The following is a 16,413-nucleotide window of genomic DNA, read 5'->3' on the forward strand; positions in this document are numbered from 1 at the left end:
TATAATCTTGTTCATAAACCTATCCAGCTGCATTGTCAGACCAGGTAGGTCTCTTCCACTTCCCCCAACCCCTTCCACCTCCTATTGGAAGGCTGTTCCAGAACCTCATCCTCCTCTTTGATTTATCACTTTCAGGTATTGTTGCTGATGTGGTGTGCTGGGCACTCGGCAAGATGCAGAAATGAAGAGTGTTCCTGCCGAGAGGAGCTTCCAGTCTAGGAGATGGATACCAAGAAAATGGTGAGCCCTAAAGGAGGCGTCTGACTTGGGGGCCTTTTTCCTTCTGCAAGTGTTTCGCTATTTATGGGCATCTCATGAGGAGTGTCTTTGCAGGAAGTATAGTGGAAGAGCTTTATAAGGGGTATGCATTGCCTGCCAGCCTTTTGCTGTTGACTCGTTACCTGCTCTGCTCCCACTCAGTGTGACATGAGTGCACATGCTTGTTTGGGCAAAAGTGTCCTGAGACTAATTTCAAAGACACAGATAGCAGGATCCAAAGCTCTTCCTGTGGAGCTGGTGATACCTATTAAAGAACTTTCAAATGATCTGGATTGTGGCTTGTGTTGGTTTCCTCCTGAGAGCTCTTGAACACAGTCAATTTGATCTTTTCCTCGAGTTTCCCAGGTTTACCATTTCAGAGTATACTTCCCCAGTTGGGAATTGCAGAAGGCTCTTCTGCCTGGACTTTTAAACTGAGATTTCCCAGGGGATCCTCTATTTGGGAAGCTGATTTATTTGTAAATATTTACATGCCCTGGCCCAAACCAGAGATTTTTCTTCTGGATGCTGATTTTGTATGTTCATCCTTCAGCTTAGCACTCTTATTAGTCACTATCCCTACAGGGGGAGTGCCAAAGACTGCAGCAAATGCTGCTCCTAAAATTCTAGTTTTTACATGATTTTGATGCCAGAAATTTCTCCTACATTTTTCAGACTGTCTGTGCCAAAACTCAGTCACAGCGTTTGTCTAGAGAGTTTGGACGTAATACAGAGAAGTTCTTAGTTATCACTAGTGTTGCTTAACTTTTTAGCAATAGGGTTGCATCTACTGATTAGAGTTAATCTTAGAGCATTTAGAGCTACATAGTAAACATTGGGGCTCACAAATCTGATCATCACCAGTGACTTTCCTGACTGGTACTCGAGCTGTTTCTTGGCACGAGATACCATACAGAGCTGCTGTATTACTGGAGAGCTGTAATATTTAATTGATACATTAGACTTACCCTGGCTAGGTAGCTGAACTGACACAATCAATTCAATTTCAGTTTTACTATGACTGCCATATCTGCTGCTCCCAGGGGGTGAGGAACCTTGCCACAACCTGCCCTTAGCGTGAGGGAGTCTTGCCTGGACCTGCGGTGGATCAGCTTACTGAATCCACCAGCCTCTGGCCACTCAGGCTCTGCCTTCCAGCCCTCCTTGCGCTCTCTGTGCAGGTTCGTGACTTGCACTCACCAGCCCCCCAGTGCTCGCTGTAGTATCCAGCCCCTGTTCCACTGAACCCTCCCAGAATTACCAGGCCAGCTGCCCCCCAGGGAACCATCCACACCAGTGTATTGGTTACACCTCAGACCACAGCTCTGCTGACCACACAGCGCTTCGGGTATAGTGAGTATGTGACTAGGTTTATTATCAAAGAACAGTGATTCAAGTGATAGTGAGTAAGAATATCAGAAACAAAAGGTTACATGTAAAACCAAAGCACAACAGGCTTTCTAGAGATGGAATATAACTAACAAGGCATTGTGCTAGCTCCTTCAAGAAAGCTTACCCCAAATTCTTTCTCCAGCATTTTCAGCCAGTTTGGTTGAAGCCCCTTTTCATAAGATCAAGCCAAGTGACAGGATATCCTCAGACTGAAGGAATACTTAGGGGTTCAGCTGTATCTCAGATACAGCTTTAAAAGTTCATTGTCTTAGCCCCTACACAGGATAACTCCTGCTGTTTACCTCTTCCTCTTAATTTCCTCACTGAAGATTTCCCAGTCCGTCATTAGCATTTGGCTAATGAGTGAGTGAAGGCCCAGTGTGAACCACACAAAACTTAATCTACATGTAGACAGATAATCATTTCTTGCCTGAAAGAGAACCTGCCTTCTTTAGCCTTTGCTGGTGACCAGGCCGAGTCACAGACCTGAAGAACATTCATTTTGTGTTTCACGATGATGATGATGCCCAGCGTGACACATACATAACACCTCACACAACATCCATACATGTGTTTCACGATGATGATGATGCCCAGCGTGACACAGGCTTTCATTAGAGACCTCCCAGGGACACTCTGAATTAAAATGTAAACACCAGACCCAGAGGAATGCTGCAACCCTCTGCTGGTTGGCATCAAGAGGCCCTGGGGTCACACCATATTCTCAGACAAAAGCAACAGAATGTAGGCAGCGCCACACTTAAACTGCCAACTTAATGATAATCTAATTACACTATATTTGTGAGAAGGTCCAAGTCCTGTTTAATTTGCGACTCATATTTCAATGGTCTTTGACTTTTTTAATAGGAAGTGTGTGGTAGTAACGCCATAGTTAACCAGGGCGGTGTCAGTTTTAAAGGGTCTGTACCTCAGTATCTCTCTCTCTCTCTCTTTTATTTTTTTTTGGAAACCCATTTTTGTAAAAATACTATGGGGAATTTGAATCAAATTTTATTCCATACTGGTATTAATTAGTGGCTAATCTCCGATGTATATTTTGTGTGTTGTTTCTTCAGGAAATTTGGCAAAACCTGACAAATCCCCCCCACCAGTCTGAGTTTGCTGCTCTTCTGTGGCTGCCTGAGCAGTAACACTGTGGCCAGGTCTACACTGCGACTTTAAATCGGTTTAATGGCCGATATACCGATTTAACGCTGTATCCGTTCACACGACGTCGTCATTAATATCGAGTTAAACGGCTCCTTAAATCGATTTCGGAACTCCTCCCAAACGAGAGGAGTAGCGCTAAATTCGATAGTGATAACTCGGATTAGGGTTCATGTGGACGGAAATCGACGTTATTGGCCTCCGGGCGGCATCCCAGAGTGCAGCACTGACCGCTCTGGACAGCAATCTGAACTCGGATGCAGCGGGCAGGTAAACAGGAAAAGCCCTGCGAACTTTTGAATTACATTTCCTGCTTGCCCAGCGTGGAGCTCTGATCAGCACGGCTGGCGATGCAGTCTGAAATCGAAAAAGAGCTCCAGCATAGACCGTACGGGAGATACTAGGTCTGATCGCTGTATGGGGAGACAAATCTGTTGTATCCAGCTCCGTTACAGAACACGAAATGCCAAAGCGTTTGAATAAAAAACTCCAGGATACACAGCGCTGTGTGACAAGCGTAACGGGAAGCCAGAGACTCAAATGGACGCTCATGAAGGGAGGGAGGGGGTACTGAGGACTCCAGCTATCCCACAGTCCACAGCAGTCTCTGAAAATTATTTGCATTCTTGGCTGAGCTCCCAATGTCTGTAGGTTCAAACACAGTGTCTGGCGTGGTTCAGGGAACAGCTCCTCAGTTTATTCCCCCCCACTACCACGTGAAAAAAAAAAGGGAAAGATTGCTGTGCTATGGCGTTTGCTCAATGCACTCCGCGAAAAAGGCGCCAAAGGGTTGTCTGCTGCCTTCACAAAGGGAGGGGTGAGGCTGTACCCAGCACCACCCGGGGCAGTGTTTTCTGCCCCATCAGGCACTGTGCTCTCAACACGGAAGTGGGAACTATGGGATAGCTGAGGAACAGCTACCCACAGTGCACCGCTCCTGAAATCGATGGTAGCTTTGGACCATGGACGCAAACAATCGATTTCGGGATCCCACTGTGGACGCGCTAAACCGATTTTATTAGATCTGTTTTGTAATATCGGTTTAAGCTAATTCGAAATAATCGTGCAGTGTAGACGTACCCTGTGACATCAGAGATAAACAGCCACTCATCACTCCCTCCCTCCAGTTCAGTTGCATATTTGGGGAGAATCACTAGTGCCCTGATTGTCATGGCAACAGCTGACTTTGATAACTGGTCTCCTTCAGATGACCATCATGCTGGGTCCCAGAAGGAGCCGGGATGGAGCAGGCTGGGTTTGGAGGAGTTCCGGCTGTGCTCCTTTGAGCTTGTACTGGGATACGTTCTACAGTTTCTTGTTCGTTACTTTCGTCAAAAAGGGGACACGAAAAGAAGACACAACAGTCCGGCTCCTTTTCATGTAGATCGTTTCCCTGCTTCTTACCGACTGAGGATTCTGGCTTCATGAATATTTACCTTTTCAAAAAGTGGAAAATTCTAGCTGAGTCCTGACTTACTTTTCTGTTGCGCAATTAAAAAAAAAAGTCATGTAGAAGTTGCATTAAAAACTGGTTTGTTTTTAGCAATCAAATACACATTTAAGATTGCAAATGTGCAAGTGCTGTAGTACTTAAATAGCACATATATAAAAGATTTTATTTCTATTGAAAAATGAAGGGAACAAAAAACTCCATTCAGTGTTAGTAAAGCCAGTGTCATATTGCGCATGCACGACGGGGGCTGAATGAAGATTGCCTGGGAAATGTTCATTCTCATATTTCCTAGCTTGAGAGTCCTCAGTTTTGCAATCTTCCAGACCCTTTTTATCCTTAAATTTGTATTTCCTCTTTTTGTGGTTTCGTTTATTAATGAAAGCAACCTTAAAGAACATTTAAACAAAGTTTTTTGTTTGTGAATAATATAGAATTTGCTTGGATAATACAAATTGACTTGTAACCTTCCTGAAAAATATAACAATTGGCTATCAACAATGAAATATTTACTGAACATAAGAGGTTTTCTATTCATTTAATATTGAATATAATAATATCTGTGCTAATTTGAGATCCTGGTGAAACTACTGGTATTTTCTTTCCCACCGAACCCTCTTCACCATATACTTGTTTTCAGTGTTTCCGTTCTTGTCTTGGTGCTTGTCAATATCTAAACTGCATTTATTTCTGCAGGGGTCATGCTTTGCACTGCAAGCTCTGTTAATGTGGCTCTTAAAGATTCTCTCTCTTTCCTTTCCCTGGTCTGCTTCCAGAAGCAAGGTCAAAAAAAGTGAATTAATGTTACCCAGGGGGAGACAAAGCCTATCTTGAAATTCATGCTAAGATGAGTTTTCTGGGAGCACTTTGATAACTGTGTTCTTTATTAATTAAACTTTTTAGTCTGTAGAGATCAAGGAAGGCATGTAGCTGAAATGCATAGGGAATAGTACTAATGTGAATTTCACATAATTAACCTCTATTATTTTTCACTGATTTATGACTGTTCTACATCCAGGAAAAAAACCCTGAAATATTACAATGCATAATTTTAAACACACTATTAATTTTTTAAAATAAGTCGCTACATTTGGGTTTGCTAACATTTATACTATGATTTTGGGATTAAAAATGTTCTTTTAACCTGATAGTTTTAAAAAAAGGCCCTCATTCTGGGAGTATTGTCTGTCTTTCGTAGTTTCTTCAAAGGTCCCCATTAATACACTATCTGAGAGCCTCAGACTTGTTTATGTGTTTATCCTCACACCAGCCCTGTGACGCAGGGCAGGTCTAGTAGCCTATTTTTACTTTTGGGGAACTGAGGTGCAGGGAGTTTAAGTGATTTGCCCAAGGTCACACTGGAATTCTGTGACAGAGCAGGGAACTGAATTCAGGTCTCCCAGGTCCTAGGCTATTGTCCTGACCACCGGCCCAACCGTCCTTCTTTTTTATCCTTTTTCCTGAGATTCCTCATTGTTCGTTACTCACACTTGTGCCTGGTCTTAGGTTTGCACTGTACGGGAGTACTAGCTGGTTTTGTGAAACACTCACCACGTATATGGCCACCTAGTAAATAACGATCAAGAACCTGTACTCCTGGATTGATAGTTAGGAGCTCTTTCCTCCCTAAAGGTGCTACTAATAAAGACAAATGTATAAAGCATTTTCAGCTGTAATGGGGAGAAAAAGGTCTAAGGCAGGGGCCGGCAGCCTTTCAGAAGTGATGTGCTGAGTCTTCATTCATTCACTCCGACTTAAGGTTTTGCGTGCCAGTCATACATTTTAATGTCCTTAGAAGGTCTCTTTCTACAAGTCTATAATATATAACTAAACTATTGTTGTATGTAAAGTAAATAAGGCTTTTAAACTGTTTAAGAAGCTTCATTTAAAATTAAATAAAATGCAGAGCCCCCTGGGCCAGTGGCCAGGACCCAGGCAGTGTGAGTGCCACTGAAAATCGGCTCGCGTGCCGCCTTTGGCACCCGTGCCATAGGTTTCCTACCCCTGGTCTAAGGTGTTGGCAGATTTCCATGTCAAATGCTGGAAAATGCATTTAAAGACACTGGCTATGTCTCCAAGGCTATGCCTATCCTACACACCACTGGTGGCACCACGTAGCATATGTGTAGCTGCACCTCTCAGTGAAAAGCAGAGGTGGATAAAGGTTTTGTGGGACTCTGGGCCAGAGCAAGTCGGGGGGCCCCTCCCCACCTCTTCTGCCTGCAGTCTCCACACCCAATTCTGCCTCTTCCTCCACGGCCCTGCCCATGGCACCACCCCGTTCTGCCCAGAGTAAGGGAAGTAGATTTACTTGTATTAGAGTTGGATGAATGACGTTCCAAGCTTGGATGCGACACTTAAAGGAACAAGTTCAACCATGAGGCATGAGTTGAGTCTAGAAGGGGAATAGAGAAAATGGAATTAGACAGGTTCCTCTTGCCCCATCATTTTCCAGGGAGCTGCTATTGTGCCTTTGTATCATTTAAGTGACAGGCATGGAGGTGCAGCCATCTGCTGACTTGTTCAAGAGGGTAGCTGTGACGGGGAATCTCTGAAGCATCTCTCCTCTGTTTAAAAGTGGCTGTAAAGTTTAGTTAGTGATAAAGTAACCAGAACAGGAGAAGTAAATAAAGAGCAGATGACTATGTAATGAAACTTGTGGACTCAGTAGAGAAAACTCTGGGCTTGTCCAAAACTTTCCAATAGGCATTTTCAGTTGGAAGGTCTTTGTAATGCAGCCAGTGCAAAGCCCAAATTGAAATCAATGTAACTTTTGGTGAGTGGAAAGCCATTTGACAAATAACTATTTATATATCCATAGGGTAAAGCTTTTTATTTGAAATAAATCAATTAATTTTCCTTCTCTTGAAAGGAAATGAAGACTCCCCATTGGAGGAGTATGAAGACACGCGGCTTTACCATGTCAGTGTATACTTAACCCTGTGCATGTGCTTACAAGCCAAATATTGGCTTCCTGAACATCATCCATCAATTATCCAGTGAGCTACTCTGGAGAGTCAAGGGAAAGCATGTGTGGAGAGGACAAGTTGTGTCGTACTGGCTCAGCTTAGATAAGCAATCAAAGGTATGTGTCCATTTGGTTTAATATGCAAATAACCAGCAATAGACATGATTCACTGTATTTTGAGACAACAGAACAAGTCAAAATAGATACAAGCGATGCACTGTGAGAACCAAGAACTGGCCTGCACTTCTCAGAATTCTGGTGAGATTAGATCTTTGAGAGATCATATAGGAAAGTTTTGAGATTTCCAGGACAGTGTGTCCTGTTTTCAACTGAGCCAGAATTAATTGGAGAACAGCCTGTCTCGCGATTGAGTCCTTGTCCACACATGAGATCACAAAGGCATCTGAAAATCAACCCCCCAAAAGTGGAGACAAGCCCCAGTTTTCAGAACGTTAAAAAAAATTCCATTCAGGTTTTAGGAGAAGATTTAGTTTTTATTAACTGTGATCCCAAGGAGCAAATTCAGACCTGAATCAGGATTTCTAAACTTCCAATGTTTAGGGATGTTTGGATGTGAGATTTTCATTTAGCTCACATTAACAACAGAAATCAGCGATTAAAATATGGGTCTGTGCTTGGAGTCCATACGCCTCAAACTTCAGGGTAGTGGAACACTTTTGATTAAAGAAAGCAAATTGCATTACCTGACTGCAGTAATTTCAAACACTAGCGCGGAAATGACAGTGGTTTAGATAGGAATCTGAGCCCACTGGAATAGCTCTGTTCCAAGCTACAGCAAACAGTGTGCCAAAGCTGATTCTTGGGAGAATTGCAATGATAGTGTTTTAATTATGTCCATCTTTTGACGTTATTGATTCTGGCAGATGTTACTGTTCCATAGTGCTAAGCTTATAATGGTGATCTAAAATAGATGGGTTTACCCAGGACTTGGAAGATACACTGCAAAAAGCTATGCAAATATGTTATTATTAAGCATTTGTATTGTGGCAGCGTATAGATACCAAACAGGTCTGGATCCCATTACACTAGGTAGTGTGCAAATACGTGATAAATGACTGTCTCTGTCCAAAAGAGTTCACAATGTAAGAAAAGACGTCACAGATGGGCAAGACAAAGGAGCAACTGAGGCTGAGGGAGATGAAATAGCTGAAGTAGTAGGATGTGCGCATTCTGTATCCCTGTAGGAACAGTCACTGCATATTGCCTGCATTGACATATTAGAATTCAAGTAATTTCAACTTCAAAGAGATCTTCAGCTAGGATGAGAGAAACATGGAGTTCTGAAAAACATTTAGAACTTGGCAAAGGATTCTAGTTACCCTGCGTGTGTATCACTGTATCACTTCTCTTTAGAATGGCAGAGTTTTGTCCTTCAGAGTCGTGCTGGGGCCCGGCAGTTCTGTAAGCCGGTCTGCTGGGCCTGATGGCTAAATCTCAGCACCATGTTGTGAGATTTTAGTTCAATGGCAGTCATGACCTGGCACAAATAGTGCTAGAGGAGCTCGGCGCCTCTCCTAGCTCTACCACAGACAAGGCGTGTGGAGTAAGGGTTGGAGAGAGACTTCACTAGAGGCTTGCAGAGAAGAGAACTTTTGTGTGGAAGGGAGCAACATTCATGTGGGACTTCCCATCTTCACTGGGTGCCTCCCATCTCTTTCAGATCTTAAGGAAGATGGTGAGACCAGGGTAGAAGCTACAAGGTGTTAACAGTCTGAGATATAGGAGTGAGGCTAGCAGACCTGCTGTTTCCCGTGGATCATCAAGGAAAGGGGATTTGAAGAAGAGGGGAGAGTTAGTGGTATATTGTAGCAAGAGACGTGCTAGAAGGGGAATATTGGGTAGTATTAGAGAGGCAGGGGTCCTGTTCAGGAGAGGTAAGGTGATTGGTTGTTGTTTGCTGGTATCCTGGGGAGTGCACATTTAGATTCAACAGTCAGAGCTTTAGTTAAGATTCAGATTTGTTGCAGCCTGTGGCAGGTTTCCAAGTTGCTGTTAAGGAAATAAGGTTTTCAAGCCCCAAACTCAGAACAGCCTGTGTGAGTCATAAATAAGAGAAGCTTCAATTTTCGTTTCATCCAGCAGCAATAGAAAAACAATTGAATTAAGTAGATTTAAATCTCAAAGCCAGGTTTGTTCCCTCAGCGGCAAAGAATCAATAATAAAATGAATCTGTGCTGGCAAGGTGATTGTCTTGTTTTTCGAGAGGCGCGGATTTGTTATGACAAAATGTGGACAAGAAAACAACGTTACTGGTATTGATACAGTTTTGTGTTTATGGATCGAATGCGCTCTCTGTGCATGAGCTCGCATGTGCTCTGGAGGTGAGAGCTGTATGTTGAATTGCAGAGCCACGGCCAACGTGGCATTTCACATGCCTCTCTGGGCACCTGTGTTGCTCTTTCCCCCTTTCCCCCAATGCCAGCAGGACTTTCTCAAACAAAACACCTTGCATGAAATCTTCCCCTCTTTTGCCACAAATGTGGAATTGCAGTGTTCACCCACCACACAACCAGCCCTGGCCTGAGACCCAGGATAGGTGGTATTAGTTCTGGATGAGAGATTATTAATTTCCATTACACTAGCCCCTGAGGTCCCAGCTGAGGTTTGGGCTTCCTCGGGCAATATGTGGTATGGACACATGATGAGAAGCGGTCCCTGACCTGAAGAGAGAACTGTCCAGAGGCAGGTTTAAGGTCTGATGCTTTGTGGATCTTTTTGAATGGATACATGGGAGCCTGGTTCCACTGTAAGGATGAGATTCTTATCTTCCAAATGCTTCTAGGCTCAAAAGCTCCTAAAATGTTGGACTTTAAAGCCACGGCATTCTTATGCAGAGGAGTATTTTTAGGGATATTTTATATTTATCAGTAACTTTCAAATGTTCTCACTCCTGAGTAGAATTGGTCTCATGGTAACTAAAGATTTTCTTCTGGTTTTTCAGCAGAGTGGGGAATGCTGGAAAGAGCTGCAAGAGCATTGTAAAACCCTGTTGGAAACATTCATAAAATGCCCCCCCCCCCATAAAATGTACACCACATACTGATGACATGCTGCAGTATCACCTTTTCAGTAGCATGTGTTAGAGATGGGCTTATTATTCAGTAGTTGTTGCTTGTCTTGGGAGTAATGCAGCAAGTTCAAACTTTATCCCATCCTCCAACATCATGAGTTCTGTGTATACAGACAATTACGTTAAAATAAGGACTATTTCAAAATCTCCTCTCTGCAGTAAATGTATTGGCTTGTAAACCATGGCAGTGTAAGCTCCCCCACAGCACCCCCTGCTGGTGGGTTGCTGTGATCTTCTGAAGGATCCCACTTCTAGAGGTGAGAGTGAGTTTAATTTCCAGATGGGTTCATGTCCTAACCTCATAGCAGAGATTACCCATATGGTTCCCTGGACTGGAGCCCCAGGAGTTACTGTAGCTTTATGGGGTCTCCAAGCTGTTTTCTTCCCAGGAGAAGATGCCTCTTGGGGGAACTGAGAGTGGGTGGTGGAAGAGAATTGCTTCTGGTTGTCATGGGGGATTTTTGTTTTGACGGACCCCAGGGACTAGGGTGAGGTGGTTCATGGTTTTCCTGTCCCAAAAGAATTTTTGAGATTTCAGAAAATATTCCTCTCCTGAATCAGGACAAAAAGTTCATCTTGAACATTTTTGTGGATTGAAAATCTAGGGGGAGAGGGGGAAAAATCAAATAGAGTCAATCAGTTCTTCTGTGGACAGATTTGTGGTGGCCAGCCTTGATTGTCCTTGTTGATTGAGTCAGCTGGAGAGAGCCGGCACCCTGATGTGTGGGGCCTCTGTGCTAGGCACTCAGGCCAGGCTGTGCAGGAGATGCAGCAGGCCAGGGTTGGACTTTAATGACTAGGTCTTCTACGAATCTTGGGCCAAATTCTGCAGGGACTTAGGCACACCAAGAGCTGTTCTCGTGGGAGTGGTCCATCTGAGTCAGTGTTTGGGGCTATGTGGTAATAGCATCCTCTAGGCTTATTTTTCAGCCCCGCTGCCCTTCTGGACAAGAGAATATTCTTGCAGGCCCAGTTCTTAAGTTCTCAAAGCACATCCTCAAGTGCAGAGAACTATGGATGTAGTTGGCTTTTAATCTATTCGTAGCCTTCCTCAGACTTTTCAGCTTCCCAAACTCCTGTTCCTGCTCTCCCCCTAGCTGAAGTACCCACTTTCCACCTCTCTGGGTCAGACCCAGTGGTGATAATTTTCCTGCCATTTGCTAACATAAAATTAAGTCCCCATGTGCTGAATGTGGGATGGTGGGGATTTACCAGCCCAATCCCAGAGCTGCCTCTTATGTATTTACCTGTTCTCCATTAAACTCAGTCCAGCTTCATTTGCTTTTGCCACTTCTTTCACAAAGCGCCCTATTTCCTCAGGCTGCATTTCTAGCAACCCTTTTTTTGTTTCTCATTCCTGACACTGGTTCCCTCTGCTCTTTATTTACAGGAGACCGGCAGTAACTTTCAAAGGAAACAGTCATTGCACCCAGGTGTATCCATTGCCACATCCCCAGCCCATAAGAGACCCATCGCTGTGTCCAAGAGGCTCAGCTGGCAGTACCCTCTCTGAGTGAGAGGCTTAAGCGGCTTGTGTCTTAAAACCAGGAGTGGGGCTCATACCACTGGTGATGACAGAATGAGGAGCAATGGTCTCAAATTGCAGTGGGGGAGGTCTAGGTTGGATATTAGGAAAAACTATTTCACTAGGAGGGTGGTGAAGCACTGGAATGGGTACCCTAGGGAGGTGGTGGAATCTCCATCCTTAGAGGTTTTTAAGGTCAGGCTTGACAGAGCCCTGGCTGGGATGATTTAGTTGGGGTTGGTCCTGCTTTGAGCAGGGGGTTGGACTAGATGAGCTCCTGAGGTCCCTATTCTATGATTCTATGACATTGCAGTGCTCTGGCTGGAGATGCTTGGGTCAAAACTGCTGTGGTCAGATGCAGTGTTAAACCCAGCTGTCTTTGCTTAGCGTTTTAAGGAGGAAATTAAGGTTCCCTGGCTGTCGGCAAAACATGCGGGAATAGTCATGGAGTCCTGGCCCATGTCCCCTCAGGCAAAGAGATTATTTTGAGATGGAAAGCTGTGAGAGAGCTATTTTCTGGTGGATTACACACTCGCTGTGTTTTCAGGGCTAGATTTTCGGCTGGTGTAAAACTAGTATAGGAACTCTAGCTACTGACCCTCAGTAACTCCTTTGTGACTTTCGAAAAAGCTGCACTTTTGGTGTATAAACCCAAATTCTGTGGCCTTGCCGCTATCCCCATTTCTTTACCCCTGGGTTTGAGGTGCATAGAATAATCTGCCCTGGTGTGTGTGTGTGTTTTGTTAGAAGATAGCCCCTGTGGGTGGCTGGTATGTCTCACAACACATGCACACACTAGAGCAGCTTATATCATTTTGTACAATGAAAATTTAAAAATGAACAGAAAAGAAGCTTATGGGTGTCTCCACTACCCATGCAGCATGAGCCCTGCAGATACTCCTAGGGACAGGAGGGAATTCATGTGTAATGTTTGTGTGTGTTTTCTTTCAAATCTTTGGCTCAAGGTCAAGTGAAAACCAGACTGTGTGTCACTGTCCCTGCCCATGGGGTATCTGAAGTGCTGGGGCCACCTGATGTCTCTGGCTACTTGGTAGAGCAAGTGTCAGGGGAGTCACTGCAGCTGCTTCAGCCTCATGGCTTTCATGGCACTAGCTCCTGCTGCAAATGCAAAAACGCCAAAGAGAGGAAAATTTGCTAGGACTGGCAAAAAAGGGAAGACTGCACCTACCTCAAGGCACTGTTGTCAATCCCCCCGGGCAGCCCAGCTATGTGCCGTTGAAGGCCTACCCGAGCACTCGATGGCCATTCGGTGCACCTTGTGTAGATACAGCGATTCTTCATCTCCTTCCTGGAGAGCTTTGAGCAGTGAAACCGTTAGCGGGATCGATGTTCTAAGTCTCATTGCCTCAGCTGACCGGAGGTGGATTTTCAGTTAATTTCCAGTGTCAGCCAGCTTGGGTGTCATTTGTTGACAGGACTCAGGTGCATGGATCTTACTGGGAGAGAGACTTTGCCAATTCTGGGAACCCCAAGTCAGGCAACCTGTGCAGTCACCAGGATCAGTTACCTTCCATGCAGGTCCCCAGTTGTCCTCAAATGCACTAGACCTTTTTCTTCCTGGTTGTTCAGAAAGGATGGGAGCCATTGGCAAGTAGCAAATGGGAGGGAACTGTGCCACTCCTTTAATTTAACTCTGGTTGCGCACTACACCTCTGGGCTGGTGTCCTAGGACTTAGAATGTTCACCTGTCCAGCCTCTTCATCAGGCTGTCCAAGGTACAAACCTCTGTGATGTCTCTAGTGCAGCCGCCGCCTGCTAGCTGGCCTGACTGGAAGGGACAGGGCTTGGTGAGGTGCAAGTGCAATTTGATCTTTTGGGTGTTAGAGACACAACAAAACCTCAGGATGGGCAGTGGGGCCAAGTGACCCTTCCAGTTTGGAATGGCTTGAATGCCAGCAGGGTCCCAGGTCACAACAGCCCCTGTCCTCAATGGAATCTGTTACCCGGCTCCTCCTTCCTGGAATCCTTGGGGTTGCCATAGTGCTGGGCCTGCGTCTTTCGGTTCAGCTGCTGGGACTGGCCCCAGAAGGAGCAGCAAAATGAAGTCTCTCTCTGACCTGATCTCCCACCTTGAGGCCTGGATCATTTCAGAAGATCCTCCCTAAATAGCAGAGATGTGGATGAAGGGGATTTTGGAGGATTTGGGGATGCCCAGGGACTAGGGTGACCAGATGTCCCAGTTTTATAGGGACAGTCCTGATTTGTGGATCTTTTTCTTATATAGGCTCCTATTACCCCCAACCTCCATCCTGATTTTTCACACTTGCTGTCTGGTCACCCTACCAGGGACCCCATGGAAGGGGTGTTTCTGACTTTGAGATGGACACTGCCATCAAATCTAGAGGGATTCAGGCTGGGATGCCTACTACCTCCAGCCCCATGCCCTGTGACACTGCCCCCAAATGGCCAGGTAACTTCCCCAGCTGGGACCCATCACCCTCTTGAGTAAAAAGGCAAGAGCAACAGCACTAGATTCTCACCCCTGTGCTGCTCCATTATCACTCGCATGCAGCCTGGAATCCAACCCCAAAGCTGACCTGGCTTCTGGGGAATGGATCATCTCCCAGGAGTTCAGGGCTGGGCACCTGCTCACCCAGCCAGGGACCAAGTCACCTGTGTCTGTGAGAGAAGAGGCTCCACTGGTCACATGCTGCTTGCCCCTCATTCCCTGACTGATCCTCACAGGTCTGTGGAGACGGTTAAAGAGATGACTCTCTACTCACTTGAATTCTCACAGGAGTTTGAGAAGTGGCTGGTGCAGCATCTCTAATGTGCTGGGCTGATAGGACAGCACAGGGCACTATCCCTCCTCACTCAGCTCAACACTAATGGTGAAAGTAGATCACAATGGATGTCTGAGTTCTCCAGTCCCAGCAGCTCCATCCATTTTTACAAGGGTGCCCATCATTGTGGTATCTGCATGGAGCGAGGTGATTTTGTATCATTTGTGATGGGACATGATACAGGCAGAGAAATGGGCATGTATACATATGTTTGACTAACTAGGGCCACCTTGATTGTGTCGTATCAGATGAACTTACTTCATTGTCCCCTAAAAGTTTACCACAGAGGTTACCTGACCACATTTTAGTCCTGTTGTATCTTTAAATCCTTTGGTCGTTTCATCAGTAAAGGATATGTCTGTTTCCTTTGCCTATACGTATGGTTCTATGTGTCATTGAGGTATATTTGAAGACCTTTTCTAGGCTTCAACTACTTCAGTTTTCCCATAGTAGCCTCTTATGCTGCCTAAAAAAAGACATGAGGATGCTGTTCCTTCTGCTTACCCCAAACACTCTGAAGTTGAATTGTCGGGGGTCCCTTCCAGATAAGATTCATTATAACCTAAAGCCAAGGTTGCAGCACATTACTGATACCTGGGGGAGATTTCTGCAATTGATTCCAACTTGGCAAACCTAATTATACTGCATATTGCTTATTGCTTTGTTTACCATTGCAGCTAAGGTGCTTTAAAGCTATCAAGAGTTGCTCAATGTTATCGGTCTTTTTTTTAACTTCTGCAAGACTCTTGTCTGTTTTACATTGCACCAGAATCTTGTGTTGTCAGTTGTATCCATAATTTGTCCACCCACGCAGTATAGCACTGAGATGACGTTTCATAATCATAATGAACAAAATGCATGAAGATAACACTGTAGAATTACCCTTACAGCTAAGAGGCTGGCTTGAATAGAACAAATAGGATATGGGCCATTAGCCTGGGGACAGAACCTAGTATTTTCATGGGACGTAAGAAATAATTGATCTTAATGGCTCATCATACTTTACGGCAAGAGTTTCTCATGCTTAAGTCGTACTTTGTTCCAAATATAAAGCAACTCAAATATTTTACTGTCATGGTTGTGAGTGTATGGTGCAGCAGTTTCTAAATGAATTTGTACGTGGCTGACTGTAGCAACGTGGCGACTCACTGGTGGGGTGCCTCCTGGTGTACATCCAGGGAATTAGCTTTTCCAGCCTTGGAGCACCCTCTGCCGGCTGGTATCCTGCGTGCCTCCGGTCCCCATGCCCCTTCCGGACCCCGGTGCCCCTTTACCTTGGGTGCTGCCACCTGGCAGTACCCCCACTCTCTGGGTCTCCCCTCCCAGGAGAACCCCCAACCCTCTATCCCCACTTCACCTCAGTGGCTACTGCCAGTCGCCATCTAGCCCCCGCTCACTGGGGCAGACTGCAGTCTGTAATCCACTCATCACTGGCAAGCGGAGGTTGGACCTGGTGCCTTTGCCTGCCTTGGGTAGCACCTCTGCAACCCCAGTACCCGCTTTGGGCCTTTAGCAAGGCCTGCAGCCTGAGGGTTTTCCAGGCCGGAGCTCCCCAGCTCCTCTGGCCTTCCCCCAGCCCTGCTCCAGTCTAGGTACCCTGCTGAGTTCCCAAGCAGCCAGGCCCATCTTTCTCCACATCTAGAGAGAGACTGCCGGCGCTCCTGGCCCACAGCCTTTTATAGAGCCAGCTGTGGCCTGACTGGGGCATGGCCCCAGCTGTGGCTGCCTCTCCAATCAGCCCAGGCTCTTTTCTAGGAG

This window comes from Chelonoidis abingdonii, chromosome 6, assembly GCF_003597395.2.
Source record: "Chelonoidis abingdonii isolate Lonesome George chromosome 6, CheloAbing_2.0, whole genome shotgun sequence".
NCBI classification, from domain to species: Eukaryota; Metazoa; Chordata; order Testudines; family Testudinidae; genus Chelonoidis; species Chelonoidis abingdonii.